At 34.1% G+C, this 24645-nt stretch overlaps 1 pseudogene; it reads right to left on the bottom strand.

Annotated features, from left to right (window-relative positions):
• Positions 1-12201: 12201 nt before the first annotated feature.
• On the bottom strand, positions 12202-23169 carry LOC107849378 (annotated as a pseudogene).
• Positions 23170-24645: the final 1476 nt, after the last annotated feature.

Raw genomic sequence — 24645 nt, forward strand, 5'->3', positions numbered from 1 at the left:
ATATATATATATATATAATTATAGTTATATACTAATTTATAAAATGTATACACATGTATACATGAAATATACACGTCTATAGAAGATATACACACACATATACACATCATTCAATGTATATGTACAACTTTAAATAAAATATACTACAATATATATACATTAAAATATATATATATATATATATATATATATATATATATATATATATATAGTTATATACTAATTTGTAAAACATATACACATGTATACATTAAATATACACGTCTATAGAAGATATATACACACATATACACACCATTCAATATATATGTATTACTTTAAATAAAATATACTAAAATATATATACATTACTATATATATATATATATATATAGTTATATACTAATTTATAAAATATATACACATGTATACATTAAATATGCACGTCTATAGAAGATATATACACACATATACACACCATTCAATAGATATGTATTACTTTAAATAAAATATACTACAATATATATACATTACAATATATATATATATATATATATAGTTATATACTAATTTATAAAATATATACACATGTATACATTAAATATGCACATCTATAGAAGATATGTACACATATATACGCTCCATTCAATGTATATGTACTACTTTAAATAAAATATACTACAATATATATACATTACAATATATAGTTATATATAGTTATATACTAATTTACAAAAAATATACACATGTATACGTTAAATATACACGTCTGTATAAGATATATACACACATATACACATCATTCAACAGATATGTACTATTTTAAATAAAATATACTATAATATATATACATTACAATAATATATATATATATATATATATATATAATTATATACTAATTTATAAAACATATACACATGTATACATTAAATATACATGTCTATAGAAGATATATACACACATATACGCATCATTCAATGTATATGCACTACTTTAAATAAAATATACTTATATATATATATATATATATATATATAACACTACAATATATATACAATTTATAAAACACATATACATGTATACATTAAATATACAGAAATATACAAAACATATGCTACTTAATGTAATAAATTAATAATACTTGGTAGTAAATTAATAATATATTAGAAGTGATTTTTTAATTTAAAATAGATATTCAATTTAAATCATTAAATGAAAAAAATTACGAAGTAAGGGCAAAGGAGTAAATGAATATTGAATTTTATTGATCGCGAAGTGATCCAAAATTTATAATTTACATGAACGAAAAATCTACAAATTATGCATCATTTTTTCCAACTCATTCATGTTAATATTAACGGGAACTTGCATAGGATAGTCAAAGTCAATGGGGGCAAAACCATGCATTGAACTTGATTCTGTTGAGTTCTCCCGTGAAGACATAATTTTTTCAAGTTTCAGTTCGTCGTTCGGCTCGGGTTCCATTCTTTGTTTTCTTATTTCCGCTCTAATTCAATCTTTGAGGCAAACTAGAACATTCATTGCATTGCTTTCCAATAAGTATCGGTTGTCTCCAAGCTGCTGTCGTCCCTGACTAAAGGCGCTCTCTGATGCAACGATTGACATTGGAACATTCAAGATATCTCTAGATAATCTTGAAAGCACAAGATATTGTGTTCTATTACTTCTCCACTAACCCAACGTGTTGATCCGTCGTCTGCGATTCTCAGGCGGGGACCGAAGATAATATTTCAGCTCTTCCCGATAAGTTGATGTATAAGCTCTGTCATCAACACTATTCCAACAAGGTAAATCATAAAAGGAATCAGAAAAACTACTATGTGCAGGTCTTTTAGAAGATGATGGCTCCTCGGAAGGATGAGGAGCGACAGTTGGAGTGATATTTGTAGGTGCGGCTAAATCAAATAAATCAGCATAGTGATTATATAATTTTTCTATTTATTCATTCACATCACCCATAGCCTTCCACAAATCAGGTTGTACTTGTTCAGAATCATTGTTAGTATTTATTTCTAAGTTAGCATAAATAATAGTACTAAAGTGGCACATAGTATTATATTTCATGCACGGATTTAGCATAGCACCAACCAACTAAATAGGGGGAATCGGGAAAAAATATTTTTTTAAAATTTAGTAAACATGGCACCAACAACTTCTTTATAACCTTCTTTATTTTTATATTCTTTGAGCAAACTAACAATATCGGCTATATATGCCAAAATGTTACAAACAGTAGGATAATAAGCACTGAAAAATTCAACTGTAGCTACATAAATTTTTTCTAAAAACTTAACAAGATCATTAATTACAACCCAATCAGAATCATGTAGCATGCAATCAACAGAATCAACAAATGAACCGCAATGTTGGTTAAAAGCTAGTGTAATAGGAACTCTATATTTATAACAAGTTTTTAAAAAATCATTCGTAGAATTCCATCTAATATCAATTTCCTCAGGCATCAATTTCGGTGCAAGTCTATTTTCTTGACATTTAACTTTAAATTCTCTAATTCTTTAAATTCTCTAATTCTTTTTCTTCGATTATTTCCTTGAATAAAACCAACAACAAAATGGATTTTTTCAATATAAAGGTCAAAAAACTCAAAACGATCTTTTACAATTAAATTATATATATAACATGTACACTTAATATGAAAATTTCAGGCAACGGCGGAGATAACTTAGATTTTAATTTTTTTATAGTAGTCTTGTTGTTAGAAGCATTATCAAAAGCAATACATAAGATTTTATTTTCGATACCATAAAATTTGGCAACTTTAACAATAAATCAGCAATAAAATCTCTAGTATGTCTACGATCTTCGTCATATAAAAAAACAAGAATACATTTTTGCATCACAAAATTACTATCCATCCAATGATAAATAACGGTTAAATAATTATTTTTATTTACAGCACGACCAAGATCAGAAATTAGGGACAGTCTACATTGAATACATTTTAACAATGTTGATAAATAAAAACAATATTGTGAATGAAGTCTAAAAATATCAGATTGACAAGAACTTCTAGGAACACCATTAAACATAGGATTATAAATTGTTTGAATATAATAAATAAAGGCATCAGAAGAAGGAAAACTAAAAGGCAAACAACCCACAACTATGATTTTTTCTATTTCTTCCCAGTCCCTCAATTTATTATACTTCTTCGTTACCTGACTGGTTGCTGGGTCCATTCTAGTTTGCGTTGGCCCACTAACATCTCTACCACCTCGTACAATATTTAACTCTCTTTCGTGAGCATCACCTATATGTCTCATTAACATACCCGTACCTCTTTGCTTGCTTATGCTTTTATGCTTATATATTTATTGACAAATATTGCATTGCACCTCAGTATCTGATATACGTTCAAAAAATTGTCATGCAATACAAATTGTTTTACGAGCTCTTGGGGCACGAGGAGGACGAAAAGGGAGATTAACTAATTTATATCTAATGTAAGCATTTCCTACTGCAGGTGTTTCACCAATATTTTCATCATCTTCATCTAAATTAACTGCATCTACTTCATTTTCTTCTTCTACATCGTAATTTTTCTGAGCTTCTACATAATCCATATCGTGAGCGCCTACACCTAAATGTACACCTACTTCTTCCTCAAAAGGTTGACTAAGCGTCTTCGAAAGCACACGGGTATATCTACTACTTGAACTACCTTTACCGCTAGTAATTCGCTTTTCACTACCATTACCGCTTCCGGAATAAAAAATTTTAACACCTTTAGTAGCGAGGTTTCTTAATTTATCCATAATATAAATTAAACTAAAAAAATTCAAAATACACAAATATAATAAAATTAAATATTCAACAATTAATACACTAAATAAAATTTAAACATAAAAGATGGAACGACAATATCAAATTTTGGAACTATTCGAAGGTTGCGACTTTAGAAACCTTCACTCGTACTTTGTAATCGCAAAATTAAAAAATTAAAGTGAGCACTTTAGAAAATTAAATTTATAGAATATTTGTGAATTGAGAATTGAGAATTGAGACAATTAAAAATTGTGTGAAAAATAATTTGAAGGTGTAGGGTATTTATAGAAAATATTTTGGAATTAAGAAATAATTTTAAAAGTAATTTTTTTTTTAATTAATGGGCCCAAAGTAGTTGTTTGGACCAAAATACGGCTATATAGCCGTTGGGCCAACGGCTAGTTTGGCCCAAAATCCAAAATTAAAAAAAAAAAATTAAAATCGGGCCAGGCTGGTTAACCGGCAAGCCCCAACCGGGTTAGGTCCGGGCCGGGTTAATCGAGCCCTAAACAAAAAAAAATGGCCAGGGACCCGGTACCCTGAAACCCTTGGGCTTACCGGTCCGGATCAAACCAGGCCGGTTTCATTAAATGGGCCGGTTCGAGCCAGACTGGGCCGAGTCAACCCAACCCATTTGACAGGCTTAGCTAACATACTTAATCATAAGCAAGTGTCGCTCCCCATTTTCCTTGCGGAAAGCGGGATTCGACATGAAAAACTCTTATCGAGATTATTTGAGGAAGAGTGTGAAGAGTCTCCACCTAACGAATTAAGATGCGTTAGGACACCGGTCTAGGCTACTAGGAACTTATTTTGTTGTTTTATCTTAGTTCACCAGAAATTCGAGTAAGGGTTCAAATTACCTCGAAAGGAAGGTGTTAGGCATCTTTCAAGGTCCACAAAGGTGGTTCCCGATCTAATTCATATTTTACGTGGAAATTTTACATGATCAAGTAAAGGTATCTTATTTTAACTTAATTGTTAACTAAGTGATAAAGTAATAAATAAACATATGTTATTTCGTTATTTCTAATTGTTGATTATCTAAGTGATAAAATCAATAAAACATAAAATAAGACAAGCGAGGTGAAAGAAATGACATAATTTATAACAAAAGGGGGACTGCTTATGTGATAAACTAACTACCGCAAATAAATGAACATGTAAGGTAAATAAAATAAAAGAATTCGATAAATCAGACAATGAAATATTTTTGGTCTCATTCAGATCAGAACCCCAATTTGTTTAATCATTATCCGACCAAATGGCCAAATTCTTAGACAAGGAACAATGTCGTTAGTCTTACCGTTAATATCTATTGGAGATCATCACTTCCGAATAACTATCCGTCCCACCCCTCCTAGGCTGGTTGTTAACTTTAAAGGCGTTCAAAGACAAGGATAAAACTAGTGTCTTTAGTAATTTCTATCGTCCCGCCTATCGTCCAAGAGACATTGAATTTTGTTGTTTTGATTTTGTGGTCTAGACAAAATAAAGCTATGTTGCCTAGGACACAAAATACGTAACAAGTAAGACATCACGTAGCACATAATTGTCTCAAGTTAGCCTCTTGGTTAATTAAAATCGATTAATGTGATTAACATGCAAAGAAAAATAATAACTTATTTTTGTGTCATTAACCTATAGGCATGATATCTAAGGATCTCACAATTCTCTATTGAAAAGTAATTGTCAAAACATTTAAAACAATGTGGTAAGAATTCATGAGAATAAAAAGGACATGTCTAAGCATGTATGAAAACGTTAATTTATTGTGTAAAACATAGTTAGGCCTATAGACATGATATCTATGCGAGAAGTAAGTATTCGGGATGAGAAATAATTGTCAAATTATTTCAAACAATATTGTAAATTGATTAAAGTCATGCCAAAGGTAAATACGTTGGGGAATGAAACCCATTAATTATGCCAAAACGTGTTAACTACTGACATTGTTGTGAATTAAATAACATGTTGAAAATATGTTAACGTGAAGGATGTTAATGTTGATATGTTGAAAGTAATTAACATGCTGGAAAATACTAAAACTAGTATCTTAAAATGTTGGTAAATTCTCAAGCCTACTGTTTAACATATTAACATGCCATAAGTGCTCAAATATATTGTTCAACATGCTGGAAAATACTCAAATACAACATGCTGAAATCTAGTGTTTTAGCATACTGAAAATACATTAACGTGCAGAAGTTTAATGTTAACATGCTCTAAAAAAATATTAGCATGCTTAGATTTGTGTTTACATGCTAAAACATGCGATGGCATAATTAATTCCAGTTTTTAACTGTTTTTAACATGTTGAAGAATTCATTAATATGCATACAATTAATTGTTAACATGCATACCATATTATCATGCTTAAATATTATTTACATGTTGAAAACATAAAATGACATACTTAATCCGAGTGTCTAACATGCCAAATATGTATTAATGTTCAAAAATTAATTATTGACATGCTCACAATATTAACATGCTCAAATTTATTTTAATATGTCTAAATTGTGTTAACACGCCGAAACATGCAATGACATGTTAATAAGTTGTAGTGTTTAACATGTAGAAATTTAATGTAGTAGCCCAACATACTGAAAATATTATCATGCTTAAATTCAACGTGGACATGTCAAAAGAGGTATTAGCATGCATAAACTCAATTTAATATGTCGGGTGTTAATTAAAAAACATTAAAGCAAGATTTCTAAGAAAACCAATTAATAAAAATGTCTAAACGAATCTGTTAATAGATCCTAATTTTGTGTGCCTAAATGATCCACGTAGCATATAACACACATAAAAAATCTAAGTTGTGTCTATCTATACTATTCATAGAGAACGTAAATCCCCACCCCGAGAACCCCAATATTATTATTATAAAAAAATAATATTTACACAAAATTATTACAGACCCAAATTTCAAAAATGAAAGAAAATGCTGAAAACTGCTAAACACCGATTAGGAGGTAACATTATCCGATCTTTGCTTAATATGATGCCTGCTCAAGCGTAACAAAACACACAACCACAGAAAATAATTATTTTTGACACTAAACCAGGAGCAACCTGCAAACATGTATTCTTACGCTCATCGAGAAAGCAGGATATCAACCATCAATAGGAAACACAACAGGTAAGCAAACAGTCACAAAGATTATAACAAGCTATCATTAAGAGCTAAGAAAAGATACGAAAACTAACCGATTAGATGAAGAAATATGAGAATTAGAGGAAATGAAAATTCAAACACCGATGTTGTAATCAAGTGGCAGATAAAATCAAAAGCCGAGCTTTGTCTTTTAGAAAGTCAAGAGCCAATTATTTAAAGTATTGAAAGAGTGCAAAGTACTGTAAAGTGTAAAGGAGTGAAGAGAGTGTTCATTCCTTAATACTGAAAGAAGATTGTCTTTTTATACCCGAAATGGTGTGACCGGCCACTAAAGATAAAAAGGAAGAAAATATTTCACCCATCTATTAAGAAAAAATCCTTTTTTTAAACAATGAGGAAATCAATTAAGAGACGAAATTATATCCACATTACCATAATTAAACAAGTAAGAATTCATTTATCAAAGAAAAAGGAACATTAATCAGTCACAACATAAGAATGATCCGATCTTTTACAGGGCAGGTTATATTTACCATATATAATGAAGTTGTATTAAGCATCACATATTCAACCAAGGAAAGAAGAATCGAATAAGGCAAACACTATCAATAAAACTTACCAAAATTAGTCAAATAAGTATTTAAATGAGAGTGAGTCAATTTGAAAGTGAGTAATATAATTAAGTAATTACTCGAAATCAAACTCTACCCAAACAACAAAATAATTGATATCTAATTATACTAAAACATCAAATAATCAATCAATCACAATACTGCCGGATAAACATTCAACGATAAGACTGCTCCAAATTGTAACCCAGCACATGGAATTTAAACAATGGCAACTGGATGTTTTAACCTATGTTATTAATCTAGGTAAGTTAACAAGCTCAAGAAACAAAATCCTAATCAAGTAACGTCAAATTCACACCGCGTGATCTGTAGAAAAGAAAAGAAGGGGTATAAGAGAAATGAAATAAATTTAAATACGAAATCAAACCTAGGTATAACTCCTAATCCATCATTTTTTGATGAAAAATGGGTCAGCAGTGCAGTGGCTTTTCAACTAGAAGTTAGCCAAAAGCGGCAGCAGGGTCGTCGGCTGGTTGCTGGAGAGTGAGCGAGGTAATGGTCAGTAGCGATTGTTGCTCGGCTGTGATGGAGCAGCAGCGAGGTTCACCGTCATGGCAGTCAGCTACTCTTGGCAGCTGGCTCTCCGAAAGAGCTTTAGCCACATGGCGGTGGTGGCTGATAGAAGAAGCGGTGGTCACTGGTGGGATTTTCTTTGGTGGCCGGCTAGACAACAGAGAGTAGAAAAAGCGGTGGTGGTTGTCTGCTTGTTGCGGAGGTGATGGTGTTGTGGCGTCTGGCGGCGGAAGAAGATGTGGTTGTGGGGACAGCGGCTGTGGAGAGAGCGAGCCGTGCTGGTGTTGTGGTCGCCGGCGGGTCTTATTTTCGGTAGTGAGGCGATTTAAAGATTGGGTTTAAAGAGAGAAAAAGAGAAAAGACAAAGAAGGAGAACCTTTGTGTGACTGGTTGAGAGAAAAAAGGATTAGGGTTTTGTGTTTTGAATTAAAAAGGAAAGAATGAGTTGAACGATCTCATCCGTTGGATAAGTTTTGATCAACGACTGAGATCAAAATTATTTAAAAAGGGTTCAAGAATTGAATCAATTTTGGCTATAATTGTTATAAATTGACCAAAAATTGGTTAGCAATTAAATGCAAAAAGAGGAAATTGAATTAAAGTGGCTAGAAAATAAATAAATTGAGAAATTGAATTGGATTAGAGCTGTTATTTTAATAAATGTGATAAGAAAGATAATAAGACATCAATATTAAAATAATCTAAGCACGTAAAAATTGATGTTACGTAAAATTATTATATAAAATTATTGATAGCAACAACAACAATAACAACAACAACAACAACAACAATAATAATAATAGACAATGCATTTGAAAATTTTGAGTGTGCATGTTTACAAACAAAATATTGATACATTGAGAAATATTATATTTAAATTAATGAATTGTAAGAATGATACCGTAAGGTGGTAAAATAATTTGGATATTAAAACCATGAATGTGACACGTCAAAAATCTGTTTGATACAAGAAAAATGTGTAAAAGATATTAACATTTAAAATTAGTAATTTTGCTAAAATAATAGCCTAAAAGGAGTATCAGACGGTCAAAATTGGGTGTCAACAGCTGCCCCTTCATTTATTGAGAATGATAAAAGAATTGTCAAGCAACAAAAGTTGACGTAGTATCCAATTTTATCCGACCAAGATGATAGTTTGTTAGGAAGAAAGCAATGGAAGGTGTTTTAAAAAATAGTGTAGCCGAGACTTTGATTTTAAGTCGCCTACGTATCTCTGGTTTTATGAGAATCAGGCCGCGTGTAATTCTAGATTTAGGAATGAACAATATTTCCAAAGATGTTATTGATAACGGTTGGGGCATCAACAATGGTATCATGGGTCAGTGAGATGGTAATGAATAGGATTTGAAATAATGACGTATGGAGATGTTTGAGAATGTTGAAGTAGGTGAGTTTCAGGATAAGTTCATGCAATGGATGAATAGATGGGGTGATATTTCAAAAACAGGAATGAAAATTGTCTCTGTTTGTTATTCCTTCTCTGTTTCCTGCGTCTTTACATCATACTAAGTAACAAAGGTTAGACATGTAAGAAATAAACAATTGATAAACATAAAGTGAGTGTGAAAATAAGAAAACGTATCTGTTGTATCATGGGATCAACTTTTGGTTTTCTCAATGCACTGTGAAATCATGGGATCAGCTGTTTGGCTTCTCATCGTAGGTTCATCTTTAGAGCTTCTCGATGCACTGTGGATTTATGGGATCAACTATTTGGCTGTTCATCGTAGGATTAGCTGTTTGGCAGTTCGTCGTGGGATCAGATTTGATCTTCTCGATGCATTGTGGGATCATGGGATCAGCTTTCTGGCTTCTCATCGTAGGATCAGCTTTTGAGCTTCTCGATGCACTATGGAATTATGGGATCAGTTGTTTGGCTGCTCATCATGGGATCAGCTTTGAGCTTCTTGATGCATTGTGGAATCGTGGGATTAGTTGTCTGGCTGCTTGTTATGGGATCATCTTTGAGCTTCTCGATGCATTTTGGAATCGTGGGACTAGCTTTCTGACTGCTCGTCGTGGGTCAGCTGTTCGACTGCTTGTCGTGGGATTAGCTTTGAGCTTTTTGATGTATTACGGAATCGTGGAATCAGCTACCTAGCTTCTCATCATAGAGTAATTTGTACTTGTTAGTCTTACCGCTTTTAACTCAACTAGGTAAAAATGGTTAGTGCGGATATATGTGTATATGTAGAAGTTTGAATAATGTAGAAAACGACCATAACGATAAAAATAATAGAAGATAAGAAAGCGTATCTGTCGTCTTATTGGATCAATTGTGAGGCCTCTCATCATGATGTTTGGATTGTATGATATGTCTTTCGTAATAGAGTGATTGTCTCATCTGTACCTGTTAATCCTATACTTAAAGAAAATCTGTTAGTCAAAAAGAAATATGGATTTGTACCATGCCCGAGTCGACTCCTTGGTCGTTTTTTCTACTCCATGAACCATTGGAATTTGTACTCCATTGTGATGAAATTCTTGAGGAATTCTCAAAAAAAATTTCCCCAGTTTAGAATGTAAAGCGTCTTTCGCACGTCATTGAAATATTGTTTACTTGTAAAATTTTTGAGGTTTTCATGAAACCTCATAAATTCTGCCCCAGATTTTGTCTTCAAAGTCTTATATTCCTGTACCACTCAAAGAAAACATTAATTCAAGAGAAATGGTTGTCCTACATTTGAATATCGTAACCTCAATTGTAATCTGCCTTTATATGCTCAAGAGTCGGGTCTATTATCCTGTCGCTTTGGAATTGTAAGAATTGAAAGAAAGTAGGGAAAGAAAATGTTTTATTAGATTAAGACCGGACCCAGAGTGAGTTGCCTACATATACAAATGGAATTCAGGTCGAACGTAGTTCATGAGTACAAAGAAATGTAGAGAAAACAAGAAAATATTGCTAGCCGTACGACGGGTAAAATAGTGACGTGAAATAGGAATGTCTATTCATGTGATGCACTTTATGTTTCTTTTGTGAACGTCTTAGATCTTGTTGGACAGAGTAGGATTGAGCCCGATGATCCTTGTTTCGAGAACCAAAACAGTGTGGGTTTCTTCATTATTTTGATAACCTTGCATTTGAGGTATGGAGGGTGATGAATCCTCTTTCTCTCCCTTAGATGGATTCTTCGTTTCATGTTCTAATTTCTTTTCAATCGAAATTAGACTCTCAAAGTTGTGACTAACCAGGAAGAACATTTTCTGAAAATATATTCCATCTAGTTTCTTGAGGAAAATTTGGACCAATTCCTCATGAGGTACAGAAGGACGTATTTTGGAAGCCTCTAGATCGAATGGCATATTCCTCAAAAGATTCATGGTCCATTCTCTTCATCTCAAGTAATTCCCGCATTGTCGGATCAGTATTGATGTTAAAATTGTATTACCTCACAAAATCTTGAGCCAATTCTTCCCAATTATGCCATTTGTCGAAGTCTTGTTGGGCAATCCATGTGAGTGTCATTCCGGACAAACTCTGAATAAACAATCTCATTAGGAGAGCCTCATTTTGTCCTATGCCAATTAGTCTGCCGCAATAGTCCTTCAGATATGTGATTGGGTCTCAATACTCGTCGAATGCATTGATATTTGGGACTTTGTACCTCGTAGGTAACTCAACCCTCGGATGCATACATAATTTCTCATACCTCAAGTCGTAGATACCCCTATAAAGCAGTTCCTTATTCATCCTTCTCTCTAAGTCACAAAGCCTTCGCCAACGTTCATTAAATTGTTTCTTTCACTTTCAAAAGTGTCACATGCAAAAAAGATTTACTGAGAAGGGGTATGGGTAAGGCGAGGATAAGGAGTCATAGTGTTTTGCCTTGGACGATGAGAAGGAGGACTAAAAATTTTTCGGACATTGAGCATATTTGTCATATTGCAGATTGTCACTTGAGTTCGATGTTCAAATGCTAGACAACCTTAAAATAAAGTAAGGCAAACAAAAATTATCACATAACGCATAAGTTTGAAACTTAATAAATCTGAAACAAAGGCATTCTAAGAAGAAAACTAAGATTTAATAAGTGATCTAGGTGCACGATAGTGATAGAACATAATATCAAATTTGCAATTGTGATTGTAAAGAAGATAAGAAAAGATAGGAAATGAATAAGGTTGATTTTTGTTGAACATCAGATTTTTTGACTCAAAACATCACATTGTTGATTTATTCAACTCCATTTATAAAAGGACAAAATGGGGAGGAGAAAAAAAGATTTTATTATGATGGGACCAAACTCATTAAATGAGCGCCTACGTATCCCTCATATAGGGGAATCAGGTCGACTGTAGTTCAGATTACATAGGCAAGAAAACATAAAATAAAATTGAAAGTTCCAAGTGTCTGAGAGTATGGAGCGGAGAATCACTATGTTGTTTGTCCTCTTCACCATTGTCAACAAGTGTCAATAAAGCTTAGAAAATCAAGCAGCCTTAGAATTTGACCCCGTCACGTTTATTACCTTGGTATCAATCACCTTTTGAATATTTTTCTTCAAGCCAAAGCATGCCTTAGTAGGGTGTCCTTTCATCCCAGAATGATAGGCACACGATAGGTTGGGGCAATACCTCCTAGACTTGGCATCGCAAGGCACAACAACAACGGGTGTGATATAGCCCGCATCTTTGAATCGCTCATACAACTGTTCTATGGGTTCACCCAGAAGAGTATACTGTTTTGGAGGATTTTATGAAACTTATGTTGAGGTTTGGTGGATTTGTTAGATTGTTGCTTTGTGGGTAGGTTTTGATAATAAACTGGAATGTAGTTTGATTTTGAAGTAGTGGATAGATGCGGGTACCAAACAGTTTGTGGAGGATATTTTGTGAAGGATCGGGGATAATAGGATTGGACATAATTGGATATTGAAATAATTCTGGAGCTGGGTACCATATTGGTTGAGGTTGGGGTACTCTTACTCCAGGCTTCGGAGGTTTGGATGTCTCGTCGATGATCGTCTTTCCCTTAACCTGGGATTGTGGCTTACCCAAATTTGCCTCAACTGTGCGCTTTCTTTTTAGTCTATTGTCAAACTGCCTAACGAAGTCAGTTGCCAAATGGTCCCAAGAGACCTACTTGAAAGTATCTTTCTCTGTATAGGATTCAAGGATGACCAAGAGCACAAGAAAACATACACCAAAATAGTCCACAAGTTGAGGAAACTCGAGACTATTTTGGTGACCACTCTCGGATTCGCTACTTATAACAAGAATAGAGAGAACAATGAGTGTTAACACCTCAAAACAGCCAACCAACAAGTTATATTAGCACAATACAATGAATAACAACAAGGCTAAAACAGGTAGAACCTATGGATTTTACAACAATACAAGGGAAACCCGAAACTAGAACAAGAAACAAAGATAGATAGTTAGACACAATGAAGTTGTAATCTTAAGAACGCAAGAATGGCAACTCTTGTACCTTTAAAACCACACTCAAAATGCACCTAACTCTTACAATGACACAAGAGAGCATCCACCTCTCAAGAACCAAGGTATCAAGCTTTACAACACACAAGAGAATCCACCCTTATGTTATGCCCTAATTTTGGTTTTAGATCTCTCTCTCACAAGAGGAGTGTTATTAAAATCTCAAACATAAACTAATTAAATAAAACCTACATTGTTCTATATTTACAACATTACAAACAAATAGAGAAATGACAAGAGTCCTTCCATAAATAGGCTCTAAAACCTTTTTTAAGTGTACCAAAAGGATGGCTTTGGGCCTCCTTTACACTTGGGCTTGCGAACTCCTTTAAGTGGTCTTCAAAAATTCTTAAAAAGTGTCCATGTTCATGATCATACTTGTATCATCCTCTCCATCTTGAGAGGAATTTGCCCATAAATTCATGACCTTACCTCTTTTAGAGAGGTATCTCACACGGCCCATCACACTGGCTCGCATCTTCAAATTCATCCTTAAATTGAATCACAACCTCTTCGTGCTATATATCTTAAGGCTTTCCATCAACCTTATCCAATTCAATCACCACTTTCTCTCATAGGAAGTATAACTTCCCCTCTCTTACGATCACATTCCTCTGATTTGGGCACTTACTAGCCTTATGCCCCCACCCTTAACACTTGAAGAATTGAAACTCTTTGGGATTGGATGTAGAATTCAATATACCTTCATACCTTGGAGGATGTTTTTGGACAGCCTTGGGGATCTCGGGTTGGGCAACTACGAAAGAGTTCTCTTTGAGCTCTCTCTCCACCTCTAAAGCCGCTTAGAAGATGCCCTCTATAGTGTCAAATTTGTGAAGCTTCATACGAGTGGAGATGTCCTTGTTTAACCCAACCTTGAAGCGCACAATGTCATGAATTACTTGCTTTCCCCGGTGGTTAATTTTCAACATCAATTATTGAAATTCATCGTTGTAAGCCATGACACTCTTGCTCCCTTGCCTCAAATAGTACAATTTGGCAAGGAGCTCATGCCTATAAGTCTCAGGCAAGTACCTTTTCTGCATACGGTTCTTCCACTAAAACCAAGGAGGAGGTTATCCCACGATCACCTCATTCCCGAACCGCTTAACATACTCCCACTACGTATTAGCATACCCCTTAAAATGAGCTATCGCATAGCAACTCTTATTTTCCTCAGTGAGGTAATTGAGTCAAAAAATCTTGTCACATGAAGACTCCAAATTAAGATACGCTTTGGTATCACTCTCACCCTTGAAGATTGGGAGACTAACTTTGATGGAGTTTATGCCCAAGTCTCGGTTTTGGTAGCCTTCCCTCACCTGTCAGCCTAGCTCTCTATGTCTACCCCTCATTCTTTATTCCCCCAAATAAGCATTACTATAGACTTCATAACCTCCATGTCGTTCTTCCCCACCATATCCACCACAAGGTTTGGTTGTTTTGGGTTAGGTGGGTTTGGATTGGGTGGAAAATAAGTTCTTTGGTCTAATGGAGCTTGAATTGGAATGTGAGGTCTTTGATTAAGTGGAGGGCTCGATTTTGGTGTTGGTATTTAGGTTCTAAATATTTCTTGTTGGAATTGGTGAAGTAGAGGGTAGGTTGGTCTATCAAACTCTCGGCTTTGGAAAGCTTTTGGTGGTTATCTCGGTGGATTGATCATTTGGTGTAACATTTCAGGGGGGATAGTAGGAAAATTGATTTGATCATATCCACTTAAGGACACATGATAGTATTGAGGAGTAGAGGGGAGGTTCATTTGGCTTTTCACTCATTCAAATCTCTCACTCATAGTATATACATCCCCTTTCAATGATGCTACATCTATTTCTAACTTCCCAAGACTCACTTCTATTTTTTCCAAAGTGCGGTTAAGGCCTTCAATAAAAGCCATGAGGATATTGGTATCATTGTTGCCCACGGTTTTGGAGGTCATTCCCTCCATTGTAATGTACCTAAGAAAAACACCTACAAAACAATAAACAAGTTAGTTGTAAAATAAAGGTCCTTACACTCTCTCGTTAGTTTTTTTTCCCTCTCGGGTTTCTTCACTCAATCACACAAGTGTGACAAGATTGATTGTATTCTGTGCTTGAGAGGTAAACCAAACCTCTACAATGACTCAGGGAAACAATAACAAAAGGACACACGAAGGATCATAAACATAAAGAACGACTACAAAACTAACTTACAATCTAGTACTAGTTTGTAAGTTATTAATAGAATCAACAAAAGAAATAACAAAAAAAAAAACTAGAAGATCAGATTTTGAGCTTAAAATGGTCATGTGAACAGTGATTTGATGATGTGGCAGTACACTATTGGCCTCGGGTTTGTCAAAAATCTACTTTCCAATTTCAAATCTTACCATTTCACAATTTGGACTTGGTGGATTTTGTTAATGGAGGAAATTGTAGTCTTGGAGCTTCTTTTTCAAATTCAAAACAAGACTTGGACTTTCTTGTATTCCTCCTTATAACATAGGTCCTTGAATCATGGAAAGTTGTTGGTAAATGGTTGTTAAAGTTTTTGAAGTGATGTGAACAAGACTTTCACCAACAAGTTCTACAAATTTGTCTTTCACCTTTTTAGATCTATTTTGCAATTTAAAGCTTAACAAGATGATGAATGTGGTGAAGAACTCCAAGAACACAACAATGAAATCAAGACTATCCAATAACAATTCTCCAAGAGCTCAACTAGTCCATAACAACAAGGCCAAGGCTAGAACAACAACACCAACCATGGCCACCCCTTGTTCATATCAACAACTTCAACAAATTCAACTTCAAGCTTAGATTTGGACACTTTTAGTGCTGGTGAGAAAGAAACCAACACTTGAATAACTCTAAAAAAACAAGTTACTACCAAGATATAGACACACAAACACAAATCTCGGCCAAGAACAAGATGGACAGATTTAAACTTTTCTGGATTTTTTTTAGTTTTCACCCTTTAAATACCAAGATTAATCTTGTTAGAACAAAATCAAAGAAGTATTTGATACCAAATGATACAAGTATGAACAAGAACACAAGAAAACATACACCAAAATAGTCCACAAGTTGAGGAAACCTGAGACTATTTTGGTGACCACTCTCGGATTTGCTACTTATAACAAGAATAGAGAGAACAACGAATGTTAACACCTAAAACATCCAACAAATAAGTTATATTATCATAATTCAATGAAGAACAACAAGTCTACAACAACTAGAACCTACGGGTTTTACAACAATACAAGGCAAACCCAAAACTAGAATAAGAAACAAAGATAGATAGTTAGACACAATGAAGTTGTAATCTTAAGAACCCAAGAATTGTAACTCTTGGAACCTTAACACCACAATCAACACACACCTAACTCTTACAATGACACAAGAGGGAGTCCACTTCTCAAGCACCAAGGTATCAAGCTTTACAACACACAAGAGAATCCACCCTTATGCTATGCCCTAATTTTGGTTTTGGAGCTCTCTCTCACAAGAGGAGTGTTCTTACAATATCAAACATAGGCTAAGTAAATAAAACCTACATTGTTCTATTTATACAACATTACGAAAAAAATAGAGAAATAAAAAAAGAGCCCTCCCATAAATGGGCTCCAAAAACCCACTTAAGTGTACCAAAAGTATGGCTTTGGGCCTCCTTTACACTGGGGCTTGTGCACTCCTTTAAGTCGTCTTAAAAAATGCTCAAAAAGTGTCCATGATCATCCTTGTATCAGCATACCATATCAATGCAGGACCAGTAAGTGAACTAACGAAGAGTCTCTTCCTGATACCATCACTTTATCCTACAATTGCTAGTTCATCAAGGTACGCCTTTAAATTGGAATGAGGGTTTCCTGACCCATCATATAATAGAAATTTCAAACCCTCAATTCTCTCCTTGTCTCCTTCTGTTGATTTAGATATCTTATCCATTTTGGGCTGTTGAGATGATCCTGCCTTATGGTTAAGAACATGTCCTTCCGTTTCCTTATCCTTACTTATATTTGTTAACCTAATAAGTGCTTTTAGTAATGCAGTTGAAAATTAACTTAGAGACATATGCGTATCACGATCAAACATAGGTGAAGTTGTCAGTTTAGGGGACTCCGTGGTGTGGATAGGAGTACTAACGTCTATTTCGGATAGCGTCTCTGGAAAACCTGGTGGCATTTCAACTGAACCTTAAAGATCATACATTATCTACCTAATTGTCTCTATTCTTCTTCCTAACCTTCTGATGCTCGAAATAGCTCTATTTTGATGCAACCCCAAACTCTCGTGCTCAGCTTCACTATTGGCAAGATTGATAAGCGTCGCTTGATTGTCCATTTCTGATGTTCAACTTTAGTCAACCTTAAAAGAAAGGATTTATAATTAGGAACAAAGAGCATGCGCGGGAGTCTAGAATAAATATTCTACTCATTTGAAAATAATGAGTTATGCTCATTCGGAGTGAGTAGATGTTATGGGACCTCTATGTAACTTAGAGGTTGTAAAAGCTAGAGTACGACATGAGTATGACAACATCATGACGAGACAAAAGTATGTAAACATTTACAACATTAGGAAACTAATATCCTAAAATGATAGGTTGTATGAAAAAACTTTTTTCAAAAGCAAGAGTTGAGCCTAGGGATAATATACTAACAGATGAGTTAAGAGGATAATCTGAAGGGAAGTTTTTGCATAGACCCTAATAGTGTATTGTAGGTTGTAGCATGATAATAACTTTAAGAGTAAAGAGCTTCAAAGTGAAGGACACTGAGAGCAAGGAATAACTAAGACAATAACGAAACAACAAGATAGCTAATAAATGTATAGAAATGCAACACATAGCAAATAATTGTGCGTTCTTTTGGGGCCGTGAACCCCTTTGAACTTTGAATCAGACTAACATTCAACGCGTCAAGGGTGTCAAGGCATCCTACATTGAATGGGATGCATATTTCTTAGTTAAAAAAATATGTAGCCAAGAACTACAGGACAAAAGAGGGTTTATTACATGGTTCCCTCGAGTGGACAACTCGAGAGTAGGAAAGCTTGTGACTGTCGACGCACAGCTGATCAATCGATCCACAAGGCATTTTTTGAGGAATGTTTTAAGAAAAAACATCCGTGTACCCACACAACCGTTTGTAAAAGAAAAATAAAAGAGGTTTCAAGTAGAGGAAAGTATGAGCGGGATATTAGTTATATAAAGCAGTAGAACATAACACATAGTAAAATATAATAACATGCTTAGCAATATAAAAAAAATAAATATCAAAATAAAGACAACAAAAAGGGAGAAAGGGGGAAGGGATAGGCATGGACAAATATGAAAAACACATAAAAGGGGAAAGAGAAGGGCTAATATGGGAAAAATAAATCAAGGTGTCAAAACAATGAAAAAATTAAAATAAAATTTAGACAAACAATAGAATCCCACATAAAATACAAACTCGTATTGGTTAGAACCTAAGATCCTTAGCAGTTTCACAATTCTATCGCACCCCATTTTTCTTGAGAAAAGCGGGATTCGATGTGAAAAAATCTTTTCAGAATTATTTGAGGAAGAATGTGAAGAGTCGCCACCTAACGAATTAAGGTGCGTTAGGGCACCGGTCTAGGATACTATGAATCTATTTTGTTGTTTTGTCTTAGTTCACCAGAAATTCGGGTAAGGGTTCAAATTACCTCGAAAGGAAGGTGTTAGGCACCTTTTGAGGTCCACAAAGGTGGTTCCCGACCGAATTCATATTTTACGTAGGGATTCTACGTGATCAAATAAAGGTCTCTTATTTTAACTTAATTGTTAACTAAGTGATGAAGTAATAAACAAACACATGTTATTTTGTTATTTCTAATTGTTGATTATCTAAGTGATAAAATCAAAAAAACATATAATAAGACAAGCGTGGAGAAATAAATGACATAATTTATAACAAAAGGGGGACTATTTATGTGATAAGCTAACTACCCCAAATAAATGAACATGTAAAATTAATAAAAGAAAAGAATTCATCGAATCAGACAAAGAAATATTTTTGGTCTCATTCGAATCAGAACCCCAACTTGTTTAATCATTATCCGACCCAATGGGTGAATTCTTAGACAAGTGACAATGTCGTTAGTGTTATCGTTAATATCTATTGGATATCATCACTTCCGAATGACTACCCGTCCCACCCCACCTAGGTTGGTTGTTAACTCTAAAGGCATTCTAAGACAAGGATAAAACTAGTGTCTTTATTAATTCCTATCGTCCCGCCTATCGTCCAAGAGGCATTGGACTTTGCTATTTTTGTTTTGTGGTCTAGACAAAATAAAGCTATGCTGCCTAGGACTCAAAACGCGTAACAAGTAGGACGTCACGTAGCACATAATTGTCTCAAGCTAGCTTCTTGGTTAATTAAAGTCGATTAATGTGATTAACATGCAAAGACAAATAACAGCTTGTTTTTGTGTCATTAACCTATAGGCATGATATCTAACGGTCAAAACATTTAAAACAATGTGGTAAGAATTCATGAGATTAAAAAGGACACGTCGAAGCAAGCATGAGAACGTTAATTTCTTATATAAAAGATAATTAGGCTTATAGACATGATATCTATGCGAGAAGTAATTATTCTTGATGAGAAATAATTGTCAAATTCTTTCAAAAAATGTTGTTAATTGATTAGAAACATACCAAAAGTAAATACGTTGGGGAGTAAGACCCATTAATTATGCCGAAACGTGTTAACTACTGACAGTGTTGGGAATTAAATAACATGTTGAAAATATGTTAACGTGAAGGAAGTTAATGTTAATATGTTGAAAGTAATTAACATGCTGGAAAATACTAAAATCTAGTATCTTAAAATGCTGGGAAATGCTCAAAGCCAAAATAGAAAGTATATCAAATAAACCAGTCTTAAAGAAATAATATTATAATAACTAGAGAGAAAAATAAAATAGAATTCTACTATTGTACCTTCGTTTCTGTCCATAAATACCGCAGTGAACTGAATCTGAGCCTACGATGAACAAGCCTTTTTGCTTCAAATTTAGTTGGCAGTGACTCCGAAGGATAGTTATACCAGACAAACCAACGTAAGTTGTTGAACAAGTACACAGTGGAGCTGTCATGGTAATGGTAGCAATCATGGCTCCACCGGAAGCCGTCATGTATGTGTGATATCCTAAGATTTTTCATCTTTTTCATCGCGTCTATGCTGAAATATACTCCTGTACAATAAGGTAACCAGATTGCTTCCACTTCTTTGGTGCCCTGATAAAAAGATCATTAGTTTTACAGAACATTACTTCATATGTCGTATAAAATCTGCTTGACATTATGATTACTCGCCGTGCCAATTTTGTCATGTTCTCTATTTATTATTGCACTTGAAGTTCTTGAAAAACACCATTAAATGTTTCAAGGTATATTATTATGTGGGTCTTTTTAAAGAACTATGTTGCTTAAGAGAAATACTTTGTCCAGTTAATTATGTAATTCTTCTTTCAAATAATAGATTTTTTGAGAATTTCTTTAGAGCCGAGTCTTATAGCTTTTCATGCAATAATGGAACGAATTTAATTGAAACAACACAAAAACAAATTGGGTTCAACAGATTAAGTGGCTACTAGACTAATTCATGGCATAATAACAAAAGAAAATAAACCAGGCAAAGTTAATTAAAGTGGCTACTTGACGCATTAGGCCACGATAGGCAACAAATATTACTAATGTTAATTTCTTCTACAAAAGTAAACAACTAAAAAGACTTGCGTGCAAGAATGACTGGAATTGAAGCTATAAGTCTTTGGAATATGAACAATAAAAACTGAAATATTATGGCATTGTTTAGCCTACTTACCGTATTGTTGAGCATCACTTCTTTGCAATCATCAGGGAGCCATAGTCTACTACGATCTCCCGGATCCTTTGCATGTTCACTACATATTTACCCATATCTTGTATTAAGTCATGCATTTCGATCGTATCTTTTTCAGAGATGAATACAACAGACTTTTCAATTAGGACACACAATTCGATATTTGCACCAAAAGCACAGGTCTCTAGAATTTGCATGATCTCATCTTGTTTTCTTCCACGAAAGAAGCAGGCTATATCTAGAAACATCTCTTGTTTTATGGGCTCCAGTCCATCATAACTAATTTTGAGCTTTTGAATAATTTCTGAATTAGAGCTATATTTCATTTGCTCTATAGCATTTCTCCACTCAGTTATATCCCTCCTATGTAAGAAAGAGCCCCACACTTTGAGGGCTAATGGAAGGCCTTTAGCAATATTTACGACCTCCAACGAGAACATCTTAAAACACTCATCTGAAATTTCTTTTTTTAAAGCATGTTGATTGCACAATTGCATAGCTTCAGGATCAGGTAGTGCAGGCACTTCATATATTGCATCATCCTTCTCTATCAAATGTCTATTTCTAGTTGTTACAACAACTCTGCTACCAATTCCAAACCAACAAAGATCACCTGCTAAATACTCCAAATGATCATTATGAAGCACAATTAGCACATTCATAGAACAAAGTCTGCTTGGAATCAGGCACTTCCCGTCTAACATATTGTTGATGTAATTATCTTTTTTTCTTAACAGTTCAGAGAGGAGGGTATTTTGTAAAGAATGCAGTTCATTCTTTCTTGAATTTTCCTTAACATCTGCAAGAAAACAAGCAGCTTTAAATTGATAGGATAGAGTATCAAACATGGCTTTTGCTATTGTTGTTTTACCAACTCCACGAATTCCCCAAATCCCTACAATCCTAACATCATTGATTTTTGTCTGAAGTAGGGATTTTAGTTTCTCTAAATGAGCATTTATTCCCACAATATCTTGCAAAGAAGATAAAGAATAGGCACTCTTGCATAATGTGGAAGAAATGTGATCGACAATCTGCTGAATCTTCTCTGCTTCAATCCTACAAAAATAACAAGTGTTGATTGTGGAAAATGTGAGAAAGTAAAGTATTTGTAAGTATTTCACACTGTTAATGTTCATGAAGGTGTTAAACAGTCTGTAGTTTAAGAATGAGAGTTGCAAAACTTTGAATAGTTGAGGAGGATTTTTATATTTTCTCTCTAATTAAACTGATAGGATTGTGCCTTCTTCCATTTCTTTTATAATTAAAAGCAATAATGTGTTTTTTACTCACTCGCCACAGATATCAAATCCTTTTCGATATGCAGCAGCAGTTAGGGCAGTCCTCCATCTTTACACCTTCTGCAGTCCCTCAATATCATCCGTATACCTCAATTGGTGCTCTGCAAATGCTTCTATAAAGCTCTTCCTTTGGTATCAAACATGTGATGGGTCCACATCGTAGAAAACAGGTATGACTACTTGTCCATTTTCGTCCTTGCCTTCCAAGATCTTCACTAGTTCATTCTAGCACCAACTCAATGTAGAATAATTCTCTGAGAAAACGACGAGGGCAACTTGAGACTCTTCAATAGCTTTCAAGAGTTCTTCTGGGATTGAATCTCCATGCTCTAGCCTTTTATCATCTTGAAAGGTGAATATTCCCCTATTCTTCAAACCTTCATATAAGTGACCGGTAAATGTTCTCCATGTATCTGCACCTCTAAAACTTAGAAAGACATCGTACTTCCATCAAGGACAGTACTGTGAATTACTCGCAGAAGAAGAAGATTCCATGGATTTTGATTAATAATAAACTGTACGTATGGTTGTGGCAAGAGATTAATTGATGATAATTTACTCAAAGTTATATTTAGGAAAGAAGAAATAAATAAGTACCACTTCAATATATGAAAGCTTCTATGAACATGACCTCTACCCCAGTTGAATAAATTATTCCTGTTGGATCTAGTCAACTAATAATTTTAAAAGAAGTAACTAGTAAGAAATTTCTGTGAAGATTCTTAATGTCTACTCCAATTGATTCGAATTATTATTGTAATATCCAGTTTATTATTTTCCTTTTAATGAAGGGTTAATTGTTAATTATAACCGATTATTAATATTAATTAAGGAATTAAAAGGGGCAAGTCAAAAGACTTCTTCAGTTTTCAGGTTTATAACATTATAAGTTCAGGTTTATAACATTATAAGTATACTGCTAGGGCTATATATTGTTTCCTATATCCTTGGAAGAAATCAGCATGCAGCATAGGAGGAAAAAAAATATAGGTTGGGAGAACATAGAGGTGGGATTAAAGCTTCTCAGTTATTAAGGTATGAATTTTTTTTCCATTGTTCTTTAACATAGAATTAAAATATACGTACAACAGTGTTGTATTGTTCATAAAATTAGTACAGCAAGCTAGAAAAGAAATAACTAGGACATGTTGGCTTCCAGAAAATTTGAGGTGGAGTACTTATAAAATGGAGGTTATGAAATTTGGAATGATATAGAATTGTAAACAGTTAAATCTAACTAGTGACAGCTGTTACTTTTTCGCATAGTCACGTCCTTTGATGAAAACAAAATTTCTTATTCTCGTAAGTGCTAATTTTGTTGTGTTGCTGAAGTTTCGACCCTTTAAAAACTTTAAGAGGACATAACTTTATGATGGAAATGTTTGTGAAATGAACCTTTGTGTGAGAATTTTTTTCTTTTCCTCATCGTTGGTGTCATGTTGGATAGTTATATCAGAAAATTATTGTTAAATCAATAGGTATGGTGTGAGAAGCTAAGGTCTAGCTGTAAGGTTAAAAGTTAAGGATATTGAAGCTTGGCTGAAATAGCATAATTGATATTGTTATTTAAAATTTTATTTCAATTGATCTCGTTGGTCGTTGTTTAGTTGATGTCCTACCTATTACAAGTTGAATAAATTATCGTTAGCGAGGTAAGTGAGACTTTAATCTTTGATGCTTGCTTTTCAAATCTGCTTTATAAAAATTACATTTGTCTGCCTAGTCCATGAATTGGAACAAGCGTGCGACTTGGTAGAATCTGTGGTATTAGTTATTTGTGGATATATATTTGTAAGATTTAGTGAAAGTTGTTTAGTGATAATATGTGAGGTGATGTAGAAGTGTTGAATATATTTTTTGTCGCTGCGGTTATAGTCTCTAGGGGCATACATAGTTGCCGTAATATGTTAGGGGCATTACTTATGCTGGCGTAATATGTTAGGGGCATTACTTATGCTTCCGTAATATGTT

This window comes from Capsicum annuum, chromosome 12, assembly GCF_002878395.1.
Source record: "Capsicum annuum cultivar UCD-10X-F1 chromosome 12, UCD10Xv1.1, whole genome shotgun sequence".
Taxonomy (NCBI): domain Eukaryota; kingdom Viridiplantae; phylum Streptophyta; class Magnoliopsida; order Solanales; family Solanaceae; genus Capsicum; species Capsicum annuum.